Here is a 21,428-nt window from a genome sequence, read left to right on the forward strand (position 1 = left end):
CATCACATTGTGCAATCAATAAAAGCTATGTCAGCACAACATAACATCAAATCTAGTAAAGTCAGAGCACTAGAAGAAAGCCCCATAGGCAGAACAATGTGTAGATTGCTGCATATGCTGGAGTTTGTAATTAGTGATGTGATGCATAGAATCATGGCAATAGTTTTATTGCTTATTGGCCTTTCTATACTAATAGTGCCGGTATAATGCACTGCCCAGTTTTAATACATTAGCTTTTTTTTTTTAGATGCAACTAATGAGGATAAACGATATAAAGGACCAAGTAATAATATGTTAACAAATATTTATGTTATTAATCTAGAGACATTCTACACAGAAAGAACCCAGAAGGCCATGTGTATTTAAATGCGATTGGGAATTAAATGTTTATTTCTACAGGTATGTGGTCTGTTATCCGGAAACCCTTTATCTGGAAAGCTCCGAATTACAGAAAGGTTGTCTCTCGTAGACTCTATTTCATCCAAATAATACAAATTTTTAAAAACTATTTGCTTTTTCTCTGTAATAATAAAACAGTAGCTTGTACTTGATCCAAACCATGATATACTTAATCCTTACTGGAAGCAGAACCACAGTTCCCATACACTCTGGATAACATGTCCTGCATATAACCTAATTACATTTTATTATAAGGGTTAGTCATACTTACTATTCACATTCCAGTCTACAGTAATAATTTTATCTTATGAAAGCATTTGGGGGGTGCAACAATTAAATTGTTTCCCTGTCTGTAATGTATCTCTAAATCACAATAATTCTGATGTATCAATAATGTTTGTGGAAATCTCAGTCAGTATCCAAGGGCTGTCCTTAGTTGTATCTGGGTCCAAGCTGTGTTGGAAGCCCCATTACACTATCATGCAAGACAGTCCTACACCCTCAATATAACATTTTACTCTCCCTAACCCTTCTCTCATATTTGTAGCTCTTTATATTTTTTCTTTAGATAGGGTCAGTGCCCTCATTTGAAGCCTGGGAAGAAGAAGGCAAATCGTTCATCAATTATAAAAAAAAAAATGAAGGGCTGTTGAAAGTTGCTTAGAATTAGCCATTCTATAACTTACTAAAAGTTAACAGAAATAGGTAAAATAACTGATAGCTGAACTATCACCTCCTTTAAAGGAAAACTTTACCCCCAAAATGAACAATTAAGCAACAGATAGTCTTACCAAACTGGAATATATATTAAGTAAATCTTGCCCTTTTACATCTGTTGCCATGAGCCACCATTTCGGGATGGTCTGTGTGCTGTCTCAGAGATCACCTGACCAGAAATACTGCAGCTCTAACTGTAACAGGAAGAAGTGTGGAAGCAAAAGACTAAACTCTGTCTGTTAATTGGCTCATGTGACCTAACATGTATGATATGTTTGTGTGCACCGTGAATCGTAGGATTCCAGGGGGCGGCCCTTATTTTTTAAAATGGCAATTTTCTATTTATGATTACCCAATGGCACATACAACTAAAAAAGTATATTATTATGAAAATGGTTTATTTACATGAAGCAGGGTTTTACATATGAGCTGTTTTATGCAATATCTTTTTATAGAGACCTGCATTATTTGGGGGGGGGGGGCTATAGTTTTCCTTTAACAACACACAAAGAGACATATTTCTCAAAAAGGTGAAAAGAGACATGTCACAGTTTGCCAATGGAAAATTACACATCGCCTTATAATTCACCTGTGTAGGATTAGGAGCGTATTGATGTCATATATATGTGTGTGGTTTTTGTTTTTTTTGCGTGAGTATAAAGCCAGTTTAAAGATGATCCTAGTAATGATGAGTAAATTGATGTGCTGTTCTGCTCAGTATATACAATGTCTAGTATATGAGTCACTCTTAATAATGAAAGAAAAGCAAGTTTGCACCTTTCCATCTGACTTATTTATTCTTAGTGTGATTGTCTGCAGTATCCTCCACCAGTGCAGAAAGAAATGATTCCCCAAAGCAAAGGCTTGTAACACATTAACATAGTCTATCAGGTTTAATCCCTTACTCTCTTTTTTTAGGCAGCATCTCTCTGATGCATAGTAAAAGGAATCTGAAGTTATTTCTGATGTGCACCGGGGAACATCTTGCTAAATAAGCCTCAAGACAGTTTATTATGTGGCTATCTAATTTATTTAAAGTGTGAATATCCCCCAGCACCAATTTCCCCTATAAACTATCCCAACTTGGCAAGACTATTTATATAAAGGAAATTCTTCTTTTCCTTCTATACTGTACATTTTTAAACTATGCCTGCAGTGCAGAATTTGAAGTATAAGGGTATGGGACCTGTTATCCAGATATAAAGGTTTAAAACATTTAAACATAAATGAAACCCAATAGAATTGTTTTACCTCCAATAAGGATAAATTATATCTTAGTTGGGACAAATATCTGTTTTATCATTACAGATGAAAAGGAAATACTTTACAAAGATTTTGAATTATTTGTTTAAAATAAAGTCTATGGGAGATGGTTTTGCCATAATTTGGAGTTTTGTGGATAATGGGTTTCTGGATAACATCTCCCATACCTGTATAACTTTATTACCTTTCCTATTCTGGTTTATGAGGGCATAATTTAAATATAACATCTATTTGACACTATGGGGGGTTATTTATCAAAGACTGAATTGATCTCAATATTTTCTGCTACAAACTCTGATCAAATCCTCTCCGTTTTTTTACGCTTATTATTACATTTTCCCAAAAATTTGTTTTGCGGGAAATAATCTGATTTTCACGATTTTTTCAGATTTTTCATCCGATTTTCATGATTTCTTTTGGATTTTTCACCCAACAACTGAAAACTCTGCAGATTTCGGGGTATTGCACGAAACCCAGCGCACATCATTGGGACTTCTCCCATTGAGTTATATGCAACCTCGACAGGTCTGAGATGCCGGATTTTCTGACTTTTCCATCCTCGGGGTGTTTTCGTGATTTTTGCATTCAGGGTTTAGTAAATAACCCCCTATGTGATACTCTACAGAATGCATGTAATAATATAACTTTGATACAGGCAATGGCAACAAAACCTATGTTACATTTGTTATACACAGGTATGGGACCTGTTATCCAGAATGGTCAGGACCTCAGGTTTTCCATATAATGGATCTTTCCATAATGAGGATCTTCAAACCTTAAGTCTACTAGAAAATCATGTAAACATTCAATAACCCCAATAGGCTGGTTTTTCTTCCAATATTATTATTATTATTATTATTAATATTATTATTATTAACAATGTATTTATATTGCACCAACATATTTCCCATCGCTGTAAGGATTTATATCTTATATCTTTATGTCTTAGTTTGGATCAAGTGCAAGGTACTGTTTTATTACTACAGAGAAAAAGGAAATCATTTAAAAAAAATTGGATTCATTTATCATAATGGAGCCCATGGGAGATGGCCTATCTGTAATGTGGAACTTTCTGGATAACGGATCCCATACCAGTGTATAGAATGCATTGTGAAAGCAACATGACAACTATCTACCCATATCAAGCAATTCATTTATATTGTTTATGAGGAAAACCAGTACAAGAAGATAAGCCATATTTATAAATTGGGTATATTTTCCTTTTAATGTGCTTTAAAAAGGACTCTTCATGTAATAACATTGCAATCATGATTTTTCTTTTGTTTCTCCCAGCAACTCTTATTTTTTTTCTCAATTTTCTTGGACGTACACTGCTGCTTCTTTTTACTCTTTCAGTGTATGTTCCCATTTACATAGAGCAAAACTATTCTTCATCTGATAAGGAAGATGTAAGCTTCATTCATATCCCCATGCCACCAAGGCAGCCCATTCAGAGCACAGCGAGCTGAATTTCTATCTCCAGCTGATTAGCACTTCAGTCCCAAACTAATCACTATTTAACAATATGTGCTTATCTTCATCTGCTTTCCTTTATCCTCTCCCCTCTTCCCATCAAACCTTTCCTTTCAGTCTCCTTCGCATTGTGTAATCTCACATTTATAGGGGAACAATCCTGGAAGAAGAAAAGCTGCATGCTATGAATCTGGTAAATTGACAAATTTGTTACAGAACTCTTGAGTTTCTATCTGAATAAGCTATCCTGTATTTCTCCTTGCGGAGAGAAAGACTTAGTAATTATGTGACTTGTAGCCACATTCCATTGATCAAAAATAACAGTCTCTTATTTTATGGCAGAGCAGCCAGCCCCATAGAGACACCAGTGCTACTAAGGTTTCTAGGGGAGACGGTTTATATTACTGCTGCAAGATAAGGCATTTAGCTGAAAAATGTAGAAAGGTGGGAGAGATAACAATGTTACAGATAGGGAAAAAGGAACTTTGTTATTGAAATATGAAAAATGTCTGGCTTGTATAAGTCACATCAATACTGCCAGTTCCCAAGTTATTCGATTCTTTAAGCAACGTGAGCCAGTGATGAACGCACTGAGATTATTTGCAAATTTAGTTTGCTTTATAGAGGAACGTGTTAATGGATTTATAAGGCTTTCGTAGTAACAAGAATTGAATCCTAGTGGCAGCAGCCTCGTTCAGCATTATTTAAAGAACCAGAAACGTGGACAAATGAAGATGATTTATGTAGAAAACGATATAAGCAGTGATAATGAGAGAATGTTCTGGTCTGTACTTGAACGCTGTTTCTTTTAACTCCAGAACATGAGATATTTAACTTCAATAATTATATTTTAGAGAAAGATATTTCAGTTTGCTCCTTATCGTTACCTTGGCCTTGGGAAGAGGTTTCCTCCCTTTTATCTCCTGTCCCTCATACCCTATACCACTTCTTTTGTCTCTGAATTCCTAATGCTCCTCCTATTTTATCTGTTGTATCAGCTCCTCTGCTTTTCTAATCCCCCCTCCCATCTCCTGCATTTGTCTTATTAACTCCTGCTTTATATATTTTTTCAGGCTTGTGGCAATAGCAGCATTTTTTTTTTCAGTGACAGGTGGATACGAGATGGATGGGGTTTGTGAATTATGCCTCTATCCTCTCCACTCAAAGTGACACCTTTAAATGTAGGGTGTCAGTGCCAGATCTCCCCTGCCCTGCAATCTGAGCAAACAGCCACTTTCTGTTGAATAGAACTGCACAGCGGTTAACTCTGTTTGCATGGAGAAATGTATCGCAGTCTTTCATGGCACAATTAACTAGCATTTCCTTTATGGGTATGGGAAGAGAAATTTACTTTACCCAGGTGTGCAATGAAGCAAAGCAAGAAATCAGCCTCTATCACACTACAACTATGGACAGAAGCAGACTGATACAAACTTCAGTTGTGTAGAACCTCTTCCTATCTATAGCTATCTTGGTTTGCGCGTGCAACCCTCATTTTACATAAAGATGCACCCATGCTATCATCAGATTGAATGCCTGGTTACTGTACTCATTGGACGTGCAGTAGCTACAGCAGAAACAAGGATAGTGACCTTAGGGGGACAATGCTCTTAAAGAATTAAATCTTTCATCACAGAGGAGAAGATAAACTGCAGTGTGCAGGGGTCAACACACAATCCCACATGATCAGTAATATTGTTGTCTATAAATGAAGAAGAAACTGGAGGTCATTGGGGACATTGTAATTTAAGAGTGAGAAAGAAGGGGCCCTGGTAACCAGTTTTAGAATGGGGCTAATCAGTCCCACAAGCCCACTTAGTACTAAGACGTGCTTTCAGCCAAACGGAGATGCTAGACCAGTTCTAGAAAGCTCTTATCTGAATACAGAGATACAGCCTCAGAATTAACTCAATAGGAGCAGAATCATTCCAACAAGACCAATAAATACAGATGGATCTTATAAAATGTTTAAAGCTGAGACCCTGATTTATCGATTATCCACATTCCTATGAACAGTAACATAGATAACAACGATTTCCTAATAATAATACATCCTTGCTCCCTGGTGTATATTCACATTTTCAAATGGTGATAGTCAGCAGCCCTGAGCACTATCAATCCAAATTTCACTGCTCTAAGCTGTTAAATACATTGTTCCAAACTGAAACAGGCATTAAGTTTGATACATGTTTCAATTAAAAACTTTCTCAGCTGCCAGAAGATTGTCTCTGACAGTCAGTAAAGTTTTGACAAATTTAAAATTAAATCGAACCTGTAGGAATTTCTCTGTATTGCCCAGTTCGATCTATAATAAACAGGCCCTGAGTCAGCTAAGAGTTAGTTAAAAGTTTTAAAAAGAAAATAGCCTGGGGAAATGTATACAATGTATACACTTCCTGCAACCGGGCTGGACTGGCAATCTTTGGGTTCTGGCAAATGCCAGAAGGGCTGCTGTCAAGTGCCAAAGAAAGTCACTATTTATTGGGCTGCTGGGACCTGTTTGGGCCTCTTTGTAGTTGGAAAGCCAGGGCCTATTTTGACTCACAGTCCAGACCTGCAACATAATAATAATGTTGCAACATAATACATGCATGCAGAATACTTTCATAGAGAAGGGCATTTCACCAGATCTGCAATAAAAGATGTGCAGACACTACAGTTTAAGGATACTCATATTATCTCCTTTGCTTATTTGAATCTCTTGTTTAGATACTATAAGTGAGTAAGAAAACCTTCCAAGAGTTTACTTCTAAATGTGTAGACATGCTAGACATGTAATAACTTACAGGGCTGGATTTACATAGTGGGCACCCCTAGGCCTGCTTCCGTTCGTCGCCCCCGTCCCCTACCTTTTATTTCCGCTAATTTTCATCTGGACCAGAGCAATGGGGATTGGTGCATTGGAAATTATATTAAATATATATAAAACTATTTTATCTCCTGCACATCTCCAGTGTTTCTGAACCAATGTGGGTGTGGTTGGGCAGCATGGTGCCCCTATAAATCCTGCTGCCCTAGCCCTGGGCCTTGGTGGCCTATCCACAAATCCAGGCCTGATAACATAGATGTAAACATCGCAAAAGCAGGAGGTGTTCAGCAGGATAAATAATGGGTTTTCATACAACTTGTTAGTTTCTGTCTAAATCATATAACTATCCCATTGGAGCATCTTCTGAGAGTATGTTTTTAAATGGTTTCATTCTAAATTAATAATCCCCCAAAAAAATCCATCTTTGCTAACTACCCTTGCATATTGATGTTATCTCTGTAAAATGTAGAATAGAATGAGGCTGTACCAATGTATTGATCTAAATGATAAACCCGATGGACTACTAGGTTAAATCTAATGTAAGCTGTCAGGTCATGTGCTTGTCCACCTAGTCAGCCTTTCGGTCCAGGAAGTCAAGCCCATTTGGGCAGTCTAGCAAATAGATAAAGATTTAAGAGATAGGGGGCAGAAACTGGAAATTGAAGGATGATAAAGGGCCTGGTAGGCTCAAAACATTGCCTTTATGTATGCTATGGGCTAAATAAACAATAACAATAATAAAGACAGAATAGAAGAATTGAGTGGATGACTATACAGTATATTTTATTGGACTTAACAAGGCTGCTTGTTTGTAGAATCTTGTTAAAATGTCAAATGCACAAGACATAATAGTTATTAACCTTTATTTATATGGTGCATATTCCACAGCACTTTACCGAGATAATACATCATTCACATCTGTCTCAGGCCCAATCTAAAGTCTCTCACATACACACTATACTGTCTGTTTTATCAGGAGCCAATTAACCTGCCTGTGTGTCTTTGGAGAGTGGGAGGAAGATACAAACAAAAGTGTATGGAGAGGATACAAACATGTCACTTCCTTCTCTCTGTGTATCTTACACAGTATAGAAAGATGAAAATGTCCTTTTGCTTGTTTGTGATTTTGTTTTTTTTATGCATACACCTACAGAAAGACCAAATGCAACAAAACTTCATAGGAACATTCTCTCATCCAGGATGAGGCCAAGAACTACTTTTTGTGCAAAAAAACACAAACTAGGTCCTGTGTGCAATGGCCCTCCATATCTCAGGTTACTGTCTGCAGTGTTGTCTCATACTACCATATATCATTTCGACACATATAGCAAACCATCATTACATTTGGGAGAAGGTCAACGACTATCTTTGTATTCAGAACTTTGGTCACCCCACGTACAATGGCCCACGATTCTATGTGACCAGTCATATTTCTGTTCTCAAATATGCATTTTATGAAGGGATAATCCATATGCCTAGGGCTTTTGCAAGGAAGCTAATCTTGTTAAACCTAACTGTCTTTCCAGGAAATGATGGGCACAGGCCTGATATTACAGTATATTAGAGTTGTAACAGCAAATGTAATGGGCAACACCATTTCTCTCAGCTAGGCATTTTAATATAGATGATTTGACATACAAACAACCTCTGTTTTACCCAGTGGAGATATTGCTGTAAATATTTAAAAATCAGGGAAACAATAAGGAAAGTATTTCCAGTGTTAAAACATGCTTATATATTATTTAACCTGGACAACTATTTTGGGCCAAAAAGACTCTAGAAGCCAGTGCAGCATTATCAAATATACAACATAACCTATTACATTATGTAGCAGTTTACTTTAATAAGTACATTACAACAGGTACTGTAAATATCATTATTAAAAACAGTTCAGGCTGAGATTAAATCACTGGTAGTAACTGGGGGGGTGACATTTCAGGAAGACAAATGGAACAATAGTCTATGTTTTACCCTAGGACACTATGCTAAGAAAGAATGCACTGCACTCTATATTTAAACTTAAAAATGGATATTTAAAAGAAGGAGAATATACTTTAAATTGAGGATTTGGGATTCTACGTTTTTTAAAATATAAGGCATTTGATATGGAATGTTTCCAGGCAATTGTCCTTGTTTTGTTATGCATTAGCCCACAATACACATTCTCTGCTTTTTCATTCTATAGAAACACAAATGCCATTGTGTACTAAGAGGATATTCCAAATTCACTGGGTCAATTTTGTCCCTTCCAAAAGGATGTTGTTTCCTAGTAACAATGTTCGCTAAGGGTTATTGGCAATTTGTAAAGAGATTTGATTGTACATGCTGATATCCGCCATGCTTTTTCCTCAAATTTTCTACCAGAATGCTAAAAATGAGATAAATTGTCTTAATAATTCAGCATAAATAACATTCTGACTATAAGTATAAAGGTTGATTTATGAAAAAAAATGTTCTGTCATTTCCAAATGTTAATTTCTTTACGTGTTCTCCTTCCCATAGAATGATCTGATATAATCTTCAGAAGAGCAGAGAATAAAACCAAGGCTAAATAATTGGAAAAAGAAAAACGTAGAAGTATAAAGAACTGGTAGTTGCTGCTAAAAATGTTACATTTTATAAAGTTAGTGAAGCCAAGGTTAATACAGAGCACAAATTACTCAAGAGACCAATGAGCTATTGATGACCACAGTTTATTTGCTCTTCTGCCACAACAGGGAATGGTGTTTTCTGTGTAATATCCAAATAAATAAACCATTTGTATTGGATCCCAGATGCTCTACTGAACAGAGAAGCCAGTGGAGGGCTGGGGGGGAAACACGCTCACAGGACCAGTGCTGATGACCAGAAAGAAAGTGCGTGCCAAGAAAATTAAATATGTAACATATCTAGCTTCATGCTGCCTGTGGAAAAGATGAAAGTTCTGCAGAAAGGTAGAACTTCATGCCATCCAATTATTGTGATTCATCTCAAAGTGTAGTTAATTGATTAAAACGAACTAAGTATATATATATATATATATATATATATATATATTTTTTTTTTAGAATCCGGCACAGCTATAAGCAGTTGGTACTGATACGAAAGGGCATATTACTCTAGCTAAGCATCACATTTATAATTTAGGATGAAAGCCCTCATTACAAGTTTGAAATAATGAAAGTGAAATAACTACTCCTAACTGTACTGTAATTGGAAGGCTCCGTTTTTTTTCATGCTCTTCTCAATTAAAGTCGAATTCATCACTGCACTGAATGTATCCGCTGACAATGGATATTAATGAGAGCATCATCGGGCACATAGGAACTGCTCACTAATAACAGTGCGACTCCTCCTAATGTTAAGAGTTCAGGGGGGAAATGCATATAAACACTACAGCTCTCTTCAGAATTGAAATTCCAAGCAAATGTATGTGAGGGAAACTACAGACTAAGGGACGCTTTCTTATTCCACACCATGTGCAGAGAAAATGCATATTTATGTCAGGAAGCGTAGCATTTGGTCACTAAGCCCCTACATTGCTGAAAATAAACATATTAACATCCATCTTCTCTGGCAACAGAAAGAAACCTGACAGGTATCGGTAACCCGGAGGAAACACATTTATTTGATTGCACTAAAACTCACAGAAACTTTCCACACATTCATTCATCACTGGCCATTTCTGCAGGGAGCCAATTGCAGAAGCTGTTGGTGTTTCTAACGGAAAAAACTTAGGCCTAAACGGGAATAAAGGTGGAATGTATTTAAATAACATTCATAGTCTGGAACTCTTAGCAAAACGAAAACAAATTATGTTTTTCAATTCCAATGTTTGAGGTGTGATCTAATTCTGGAACTCAGGAAACTAAATCTCCCTGCCTTCCAGACATCAATTTGTAACTAGCAGCACAAATCAAAACAATACGCATTCATTAATTAACAAATTAAGATTTACTAGCAAATCATATACTGATATATGAACATATAGCAGAAAGGACCTGCTTTTAGACCCCTAAGTCCTATTGCTTTCAACGCTTTTCAAAGATAAATGGGACTTTGAGTTGCAGGAGAAGGGAAGCTACTGAAGCAGTTTATTGCCAATAAATTAACCTCCATAGTGCAAGGGAAAAGAGAGGGGGAGAGAGGAGCAAACTGAGCATGCTCAAGCCCTAGCCCTGGAGGTTTATGCTGAAAACAGGAAGTCTGATACAGAAACCCATGTGTACACAATAGAAGGAAAGAAATGCAGGGTTTCTTTTGACAGAGGACTCAGAGTAGTATTAATTTGAGGGTTCTCCTTTAAGTGTGTAACTGATCCCTTTAGTCTGCAGACATTAACACCTGCCTATGAGATAACCATGGCAATAACAACCCATACATATGACCCATAGTCAGTCCCAGAATGCCTACACTCCTGCCGTCTCTCTTAAGAAATGCTAATATGCTAATTCTATGCTAATTATTGTATTGTTCTTATACAGTAAGTGCCTATTTAGTAGGTTATTCTGACCGAGTCAAACAGACGCTCTACTAATGAAGCATTTACCTGTTAGTAATTCCAATGTATTTATATCACAACACTCATATTGAATGTGATATTTAACATATAAATATGTTGAGCAGTCAATTAGCTTCTCTCTTATACACGATACTATAGCCCTCTTTAATAAACTTGTCACACATTTGCTGTGCTTTCAGGCTATAGAAAGAATTCAGCTTCTGTAACATTACAGTTGTTGTGCTGTGACAAATCTATTTTTATCTAACTTTCTCAGTATATCTGCTTTCCTATTGTGATAGGGGTAAGTTGCATCTCCCTCAGCACTGGTTCAATATTCCAATTACTTTTTCTTACTGCATTTATTACTTGTCCAAATTGAGTCCCATAATCTATGTTTAATCTAACGACAATGTGACATTCTTTTTCCCTTTTTCTCCATTAATTGGTATTTCCTTCCTTATCCTCCCAAACCTTTTGCAGGGCTGAATGAAAATTGGCCTTCCCGTACCCAATATCTTCCAGTCTCTCACTTTTCTTTTGCTTGTTTTGAAAAATAAAAATCCCAGATTAACTACAGTTTCAGTAGAGAAAATAGCTGTTGTATGCATCATATGAAATAAATCTCTCAAAAAAAATCCTATTTAACATCCATATTTTTAAAGATGATTTAGAGCATAGAATAATATTTTCCACAGTGTGTTAGAGGGTTGCTATAATTTGACTTTTCTTATTCCTAAATCATAATTGTCCCTCCTCCAACAGCTTCATCTATTGTGAAAACACCCTAACAGAAAGTAGATAGAAAGCATGGTCTATCCGTCCAGGTTGGGTATGAACTAACATAACTGAGACTATGACTAGAAATCTCTCGTTATAGTATATACAGGAATAACCCCCTTAACACTGTACAGAGGGATAACATAAAATGCTGTCACCCTAGAAACCTGTGCATCAAGGCTAAACCATATGTAATGGTCCCTCCCCAAAATATATGCATTTTTCCCAAACCGTCTCATTGGATATGTCACTGATAACTAGTTCTAGCTTAAAAACAAGCTCAAATTTCTCAGCTAAAGCATGATACACAGCAGGTTTAGGTGAACACTTCAGTAGGCCAAATCATTTTTACAGTGCTACGCAATATGTTGGCGCTATATAAATAAATGTTAATAATAATAATAATATTAGGTGCATATACTAATGTATATTCACACTCCCACTCTTCTTTACCCAGTGGTATACCTATACATCACTGCCTATCCCCAAAACTCTATGGACAATTAACTGATTTGCAAATATATATTGAAACTCCTTATCACTCATGACCCCACCAGAACCTCTAACTCCTTCTTCCAGTCACTACTGGGTCTATTGTTAGTATTAACTGTAGCAATGGCATCCAGATAAGTTCCACTTAGACAGTCTCAAGTGTAATATAGATTGTGGGCCCAGATTACTATACGTTTATGGAAATTAAACAAATAATTGTTTGCAAGCTATACCACCCCTAGGGACAGATTTACTAAAGGGCGAAGTGGCAAACCGCCCGCAGAGACATTGGCGCCAATTTGCTAGCGAAAGAGATAGGCTCTAGCGCTCATTCACCCTCTATCGCCAGGCGACAATTCACTTTGGCGAATGGACGCAAATTCACTAAAATGCGGATCTTACTGAACGTTACCTCTTTCACCCAAACTTGCCTCCTCAGACCAGGCGAAGTGCACTGCAGTGCAAAGATCTTCCTAATTCTTCCGTTACATCATATTATGTGAGTAAAAAAAACCTTGGCGTCTTTTCCTTTTTTCAGAATGATAGCCTGCAAAAGTCCTAAAAATTTGTTTTTGGGTAACCTAACTGCTTTCCCCACTACATTTTCTAACATATAGAACATAAACTATACAGTGGGCTCATGTGTAGGGCATTATAACAACTCTATTTTCTTTTTTAAGGTTCCCTGGACATGTGTAATTAACAATGGAAATGTAATGTATTTGCTGCAACATATAAGATAAAGACGTCCATTCAACTTTAAATTTCTCGCCATATGCAAATTAACTTGAGCGCAAGACCTCTAGCAAATTTGCGCTAAGTAGAAATGAACGCTATCGCATCTTGGCCTTGAATTGCTGCATTGCCAAAGTAATACTAGCGAAAAGACGCCAGTTTTCAGCGCCCACATCAAAACTCTGCATTTTAGTGAATTAGTGTTGTCTGGCGAAGTGTAGTGATGGGTGCGAAGTGGTAGAGGGCGACTTTTACACCGGCTAGTAAATATGCCCCCTAATCTTTTCTACATAGAGGTCTGTCTCTTAGCATAACAGATTATCAAGAAATGCTGACAGTCGACAAATTTTCCACCATCTTTAGTTTACAAGCAGATTGAAGGACCCTATAGAACCAAATCACACAGAGTAAACTATTAATATCAGCTGTTCTCTGTCAAACTTTCATATAGGAGAGAAGAGGCTTCACAAAATCTATAAGCCCTATGTGGGCATGGTGCCTAGCATCCTCACCTATGTTTAACTAAATGTTATCATTTCTGTAATGCACAGAACACTAAAGTTAACATATAGTTCTGCAAACATTTACACCGTGTATTTTGTACCAAATTCACCCCATTCCCATTTGTGTTTTCCAGCTGTACCATTTTGTGAACTGAAATTTTATAAACAAAAATCACATAAAAGAGAAATATTTGAATTGTAAGATCATGGGACGATAGGTATTAATGTGCATTTGCTTTATAGGATATGTATTGCAAGGGGAAGGGAACACAGGAAAAGTGGCCTTGGGCTAATTAGCAAAGTACCTGAAGACAGAGTTTGACAGAAAGAGAGAGGTACTGTGGGTAGCCAAGGGAATAAATGGTGAATATGTGATATGAGAGATAATCGAGGTCTGGGATGCCAAGTGTATACAAGAAATATATGATCTATCATGTCAAGGAACCTGTGATATTTGTGCTTTGCTATCAGAATATTCAGCTACAATGGTGAAGTAGAGATGTGAGTACCTCCAACAATAATAAGTCAATCAGTTAAAAAATGTAAAAATGTATTAGGACATAAGAGACAAGAACTAATGCATTTCGTGCCTGCTGGGCACTTACTCATCACTTACTCAGATAAGTAAGTGCCCCAGTAGGCACGAAGCACGTTAGGTCTTGTCTCTTATGTCCTAATACATTTTTAAATGTTTTAACTGATTGATTTATTATTGTTGGAGGTACTCACATCTCTCTTTTGAAATGTTGTTTTGGACTCGCACCCTGGGACTGGGGTGAATTGTGAGTATATCCTTCATGATTTACTTATTATTAATTATTTTGAAGTAGTACCAATTTATATATTGACAAAGCCGCGGGTAGCGGCGAAACAGCTGTCGAGGTACAGCGCTGCCAGGGGAATTCTTCTGCTCTCCTTCCCGGTGGGGATGATGCGCACCAGAGGTACAAGTGATATCGGAAGACGGATGTGAGTATGGACTGTTGCACAAACCGGTGTGGGAGGTGATCTGCTACGGTCAGTAATTTTCTTATTCGGTGCAGCAATCGCTGCAGAGCGGTGGGATACATACAACTACATAGTAATTGTTATACCACCATACCATTGGAATCCAAATGTCCACCGGATGTATTTAGGGGACATCCCCTTCTCTAGAGCCCACGTCTTTGTTATTCAGAACTGTACTATTTTGGGCACCAATGTATTACCCCACACCGGTTCCGCCTCACATGCCGCTCTACACTTGTTATCCACAACTTGAACTGGACTAATCTCCTTTTCTCCATCGAACTAAGCACTTCATTGGTGTTTCATTTCATCTGTTGTGATGATCTATTGCTCTCCTCAGCTTATGAAAGTTTAACCACGGTCCTCGTATGGATGGGCGCTTTTGACTAGAAGCGGGTTACAATTGATACTCAGTGGAGGCTCGGATTCAAAGCGTGCACGCAGCCTCTCATACTACATTGGACTGTTTATTAATACATATTTAGGAGAAATGGGAACCCCACCCCCCAAGCAGCGCTGCTTATTTTAAATGGTTTTAGTAATTTTGGCATGGTGTTAATAAATATCGCTTTTTAATTTAAATTGCATGGTCCTGGCTATCTAATATTGTTTAATCGCATTTGGAGGATAAGTCCCATATCAGTGTGGGTAAATATGTCAATATAAATTAAATGTGGACACCTCCTTTATGCGGGCCGTTATTTGGCCATTACCAATTGTAGGTACCTTGCTTGGGCTATATGGATATTTACCAATTTATATATATTTTTTTGGCATTGGCACAAACCCTACCATTATATAATGGTGAAGTAGCCAAGAAAAGAAAAAAAAACATAATTTCTAAAAGGATCCAGGCTGAGGGTTGACTGTGGGCAAGAATACAACTGCAATGAGCAAGGACACATATACTGTAGCTTATATGTTGTGAAATACATGCAGTATAACATATGTTCGACATGTACCTCTGCCTGTCTGACCTGCCTTTGCTAGTACAGTATGTGGCAGAACATTTTACTTTATATATGTTTATATTTTGTATTCATTATTGAGTATGGTACACCCATGGCGTCTGCTCATTGTTGTACCTGCACCTGTGCCATTACTATACAATATACATTCATGCACCCATTTACAGTAAATTTCATCTGTAGAAATCTTTTCATAAAACCCTGATACTTTCCTGCAGAATTAAAAGTTGTGCTGCAAAATAGACTAGTACAGTTTTATTAGATTGTCACATTCTATTGCCTTGAATACTCAGCAGCTGCACGTCGATACATTTGTAACAATTTAAGATACATTTAAGTAAAGATACAGTTGTAGCTATCTTGGGAGAACTGAGACGAGCAGCTTAAAGGGCAATTACACCTTCATTAGCAAATCTGTTTTAAAACATAAAAACACATTTAAACTTTCATAACCTGCCAAATGTTGTAAAATTGACATGGTATGTGTGTGGCCATAAAATGGGCATGGCCAAAAAAAGATGTCGCTGCATTACAGATGGCAGATCTTTTTTTCCCTCTTTCCATTTTTCAAATGTTACAATGTATGACACTATTATGATTATCCCATGCTGTGGGAGGTCTCATTTATGGCCCTGTTAAACTGGCCAAGCTCCCAGTAATTTCATGTTACACCATGCCCCTTGTGGTTATTTAATGGGATTATAAAAACCAATATGGCAATAAATGGAAAATATAGTTTCCACTTTTAGCATTTCCATTAGACAAATTTATAGGGACGCAAAACAAATATGGTTAATTGGCCCTTCAAGTGAAACACACATACTGTCAGTCACAGTATAATGTGGCTAGTTTAGCATTATCACTAACTTTTGGACTGTAGATAATATCTGTTAAAAATCCTTTTTGCATTTATCATTAATTACAGATTAGGATCAGCCAGGATGTTAGTACAATGCTTTTCTGTTCATAAAAGGTATAATGATAGGTAACAGCAAGCATACATTATATGGAAAGAACATCACTTTAATGCTCTATTATAGCACTTGATCAGGACTCCGCTGTCTGTGACATTGACTTTTGAACATTTCCTAATGGTATTATTTTCTTCTGTTCCTTCTAAACCCCTGCAGCCATTACCATTTGTCTGTACGATAATAAGTCCTGCCAATACATCTACACTCTCATGCACATTAATGGTTCAGCTGCCACAATGATCACAGAAAATCTGAACTAGGTCTATCCAACCAGTCGGATGAAACACATACTCCTAGTCCTCATCTTCATGATCAGTCAATTAAAATGGTAAAATACCTTAGCTATTGAATCTGATCTGTGCTGGAAGAGAGTTGGAATGTGCTTCAACTCCATCTGATGGCCTGATTTAGTTTAGATCAATGACCCTAGTGACCAGGAAGCACTGATAAAAAAGCAGTAAGAAACTCAATTATATAGAAAAATATATACTGTATATGGATAAAGAAAATACTAGGTGTAATTTACTACCTGTAGGGCAGGGTGCAAAGGGAACTAGATTTTTTTGCACTTCTCACTTTGCTGCAGGTCATTGGAGAGCAGAGACCTGCATTCACCCCATGAATACATTGCTACATGTGTTGGAGAGCACTGTATTCATTTGTAGTGGTGCAGGTCGCAGGTTGTATGGGTCCCCCCCCCCATCAACCCTTAAATAGCATGTAATTTACATGAGCAAGACAGGGAGTGCCGGCTCAGTGGATAAAAAAATATAAAATGTCTAAAACAAAAGGAAAATGTATTTTGTTTTCATGCCTACAAATCCTAACATAATAAGGTTTCTGTGTGTCCTTGAAGGATCTGCACCATGCAATATTTAATAGGGAACCATAGCTTAAGGGGTGGCTGGTAGCAGAGGGGGTGTAAAATAATAAACACTTTTTAGCAATGCACATTAGATACAAGCTTGTTTTATGCTTTCTGTAGTAATATATTTGTCTTTATTGTACCACAGACTGGAGACATTCTCTTTTCTTTCTGCCAGTAAAATGCAGCTGCCATTAGTTAAAACAACAACCTGTGCTGCATGATTAAAATGTTACTTTCCAATTTTAAGCAGAAAGAAATCTAATATTGTGAGGGCTGGAATCTTTTTTTTTTATTGTATTTTTTTTTGCTGTTTTCTGACATTGTTTTATTTTACTCACAATCTATTTCAGTGGTAATACATAACAATTTTCATAGAACCATATAGAACTATATTGACTAACTGGTAAACTTACAAAGTTCCATATAATAGCGTAAGAGCACTAAGGGATGCAAGATTGCACTCTAAAATGTCCATGCACAGAACACTTGCCCCTATGGCAATAGTCTCAACTAAAATTCAGCACAAGGTACAGAGTTCAGCCTTGTCAGGTGTATGCAAGTGCTAAGTACAGGCCTTTCCAGGACATTGCACATTCTGCTGCTCCTTAGCCTGTGCTTCTAAATAACTTGGGTACGTTCTCAGGGTCACTGAAATGCTGCACTGGCAAACATCTATTGCTGTATCATTATTTGGGGTAATGTGATGTGATCACAGGTTAAAGAAGCACTAAAACTTAACTAAAGACATAGGGCAGAAATGTTGCACAATATGTTTTGGGCATCTGTACCAGTCCAAGGCAACCACAGCTCTTTAGCAGTAAAGATCTGTGCCTCCAAAATGCCCCCAGTATCTCCCTTTCTTCTGATTCATGGCACATGCTCTTTACTGCTCTCACTTCCTGAGCTTATTATATTATGCTGTATTATAAATGGCAAAAAAGGCTAAGGCGGATTAGTAAATAATTACTGGCACATGGCAGCTCAGAAACCAGCACAATTAGCATGACAGGTAAATCTTATTTTCTGCTTGAGGATTTGTGACGACCCCTAAGCTTAGATTCTCAACAGCTGCTCAGAGCCCATTGAGCATCCCAACGATGGGAAACTCCTGTGACAACTCTGAAGGCCTGAGTCATTACAGACATAGAGATGCTGAACCTCTAGGCTGGTTCAACAAGTTCAATAAGTATGGTCTTTCTTGCCAAATTCATTTTTAGGATTTAGCTCTTCTTTAAGGTCATTTGATGCACAATGCTTAATATAAATCCTTATTGCTTTATGTCATTTGGCTTTGTTTAAAAAGCATTATTGCAATTATTATAGTCAGTATAATGCCTTTATTATGTTTTTTGTAGTAGTAGTAGTAGTGGTATTTAATAGAACTGAGGGTTTCTAAAGCTTAAGAGCTGTGAGATAGTAGGAAGATAGTGGGGAAAGTGTGCCAGACAGAGACAGATCAGATGTACAGGCAGATCCTTATTCCATTAGTATTTTATGAGGTTTACTTGCATTAAGGGATGCAGAGTATTTAGTGTTTAGGTAGACAGGGTGTGTCGAGCAGAGTTTATTACAGCAAAGCCAATAAGCACAAAAACAGGGGAAGGACTGACCTACAGGGATACCAGGAAAACTCCTGTGAGCCCAGGTGTCAGTGGGCCTCTTGCTTCTAAACATTTAGCATATTTCATGGTCATTCACTATTTCTTTATGGAAAAACATGGAATAATAATTGAAGAATAAAGTGTAGTAAGTAGATATAAAAGACTAGGAGAATAAAGTGTGAGGAGAGCGGAATAATAGTTTGGAAAGTGGACCCGAGGTCTAGGGTTTTCTGGTGGGGCCCTGGCATCCCAGTCATGTATCAGGAATGAGTGGAAAAGAAGTGAGAGATTGGTTCTAATGCCATTAAGTAATGCACATTGCAGAGCACACTTATGGGGTGACTAGTAAAGGGAAAGATATATGACGGTGCAGTATGAGTGAGAGCAAGGTATGACTTCTAACTCCAAGTGATTCCTTAGAGGGGTCTGTGTATATGAGTTGGGGGAGAGCTTCTGTGTAATGACTGGCAGAGCCGATAGCATAGGGGATGAAATGTTCAGCAAAGTAATACACACTGCAATAGCAGACAATATTTGTGCATCTTTACAAAAAAGCCTGAGTAATCTGTATGAATTTGTGAGAGGGTGAGAGAGAGAGTGAGAGGCAGCCCTCAGAGCTTTGATTGATACAGCATGTGTAATTTCATATACCATATGATCTGTCAAACTACAGAAACCTAATAAATATATCTAGAAATGATATGAGGTGATACCATAAAAGCAACTGCAGCATCAGTGTTTCTTTCATACATCATGTTCACAGTTACATCCTGTTGTGTTAAACCTTGATTGTGTTGTCTTAATAAAATTATCAATGTATTGCAGGCTTGCCCCTGCTGAGTTGGTGCGCTGCTTTGAGAGAAAGCTTTAAGTGCAGAGAAGAACTTGAAACAAATAGATCTTATACAGATGAAGCTTTAAATCTAAACCACCTGGTGGTGGTTAAATACAATTCAATGTAAAGTTTTGTCTCTGAGCATGGCCTTGTATGGAGCAACTGCATTTTGGGGCTCAGGCTGTGCATATGTTAAGATCAGCATTTAGATAACCCTGTACATGGGAAAGGAAACATAATAAATAATGATGCTAATCTAACCTCAAACAGTGGAATACGGACAATCACAGAAATGAGGGACGTCCACATGATAAATCCGACAGGCACGAATTTACAACTAATTTCAGGGTTTCGCAACTGGCAAATAATGTATATAAATGTATAAAAACTGCCGCGGAAATTCACCGGCGTCAATTTTAGACGTATGTCAAAAAAAATCGCTCGCGTCAAAACTGTCGCGTGTCAACATTATACGGCGCCAATTGACGTTAACATCATTGTCGAAATTGACGCAAGAGTCAGAATTTGAGTTTCGCAAATTTTATGCCGTTTTGCAAATTCCTATCACCACTGAAAAGCCATACAATACTGAATCTCTCATTATTTACCACAATAAATAATGTTTTCACATGATAAACCTTTTTTTCACTAAACTGAATCTGGCCCATTGTTTGTATTCACATAGTAAATATATAGCCTTCCTAAAATAAATAATCCATTCCCCTAGTCTGCTTATGCTACAATGAACCTTCTCTATCTCTTTATTTTATATAGATGTACCCAAAGTACTTCAGTGGATCATGCCAAATCAGATAATCCCAGATTTTTTTTCTTCTTCACTTTCTTTCCCCTCCTTATTCTCTATGTCTCTCTATGTCCCTGCACCAGAGCTGCTCAAACTGTGATACCTCCCTCCTTGTAAGACCTTTTGTAAATTCTTCTATAGCTTTAGCAGCTGCTATTACTTCATTGTGTCTGTTAATGTACCAACTTTTTCAACTGTTCATTTTACTATGCTTTCTACTTGACTAGAAATAGATATAGAAAACAAATATCTGGAGACACTTATGTCAATACTGTAATTTTGGAAGTTGTTTTTTAAATGAGTGAAAGGCGGATATTGACTGTAATAATTCTGTGATGTTTGAGAGGGAAATGTTGAAAATCAAAGCTCAATAAATCCTTTTTTTCCTCTTTTGTTACCTTTGCATCTCAACCTTTAACAACACTCCAACCAATCTATCCTTCTCTTGAGATTCAGCAACTAAGCCCAATGCCACTTACATTAGCGAGACACAAGGAAAATAGTGCTTAAAGTAACAAATAAAAGTGTTTTAAATGGATTAACATATAGTGTACTGTTGCCCTGCACTGGTAAAACTGGTGTGTTTGCTGCAGAAACGCAACTATCGTTTTTATAAACAAGCTGCTGTGTAGCAATGGGGGCAGCCATTCAAGCACAGCATACATAGTAGATAACAAATAAGTTCTGAAGAATCCCATTGTATACTACAGAGCTAATC

Source organism: Xenopus laevis, chromosome 4S (genome assembly GCF_017654675.1).
Source record: "Xenopus laevis strain J_2021 chromosome 4S, Xenopus_laevis_v10.1, whole genome shotgun sequence".
Lineage (NCBI taxonomy): Eukaryota > Metazoa > Chordata > Amphibia > Anura > Pipidae > Xenopus > Xenopus laevis.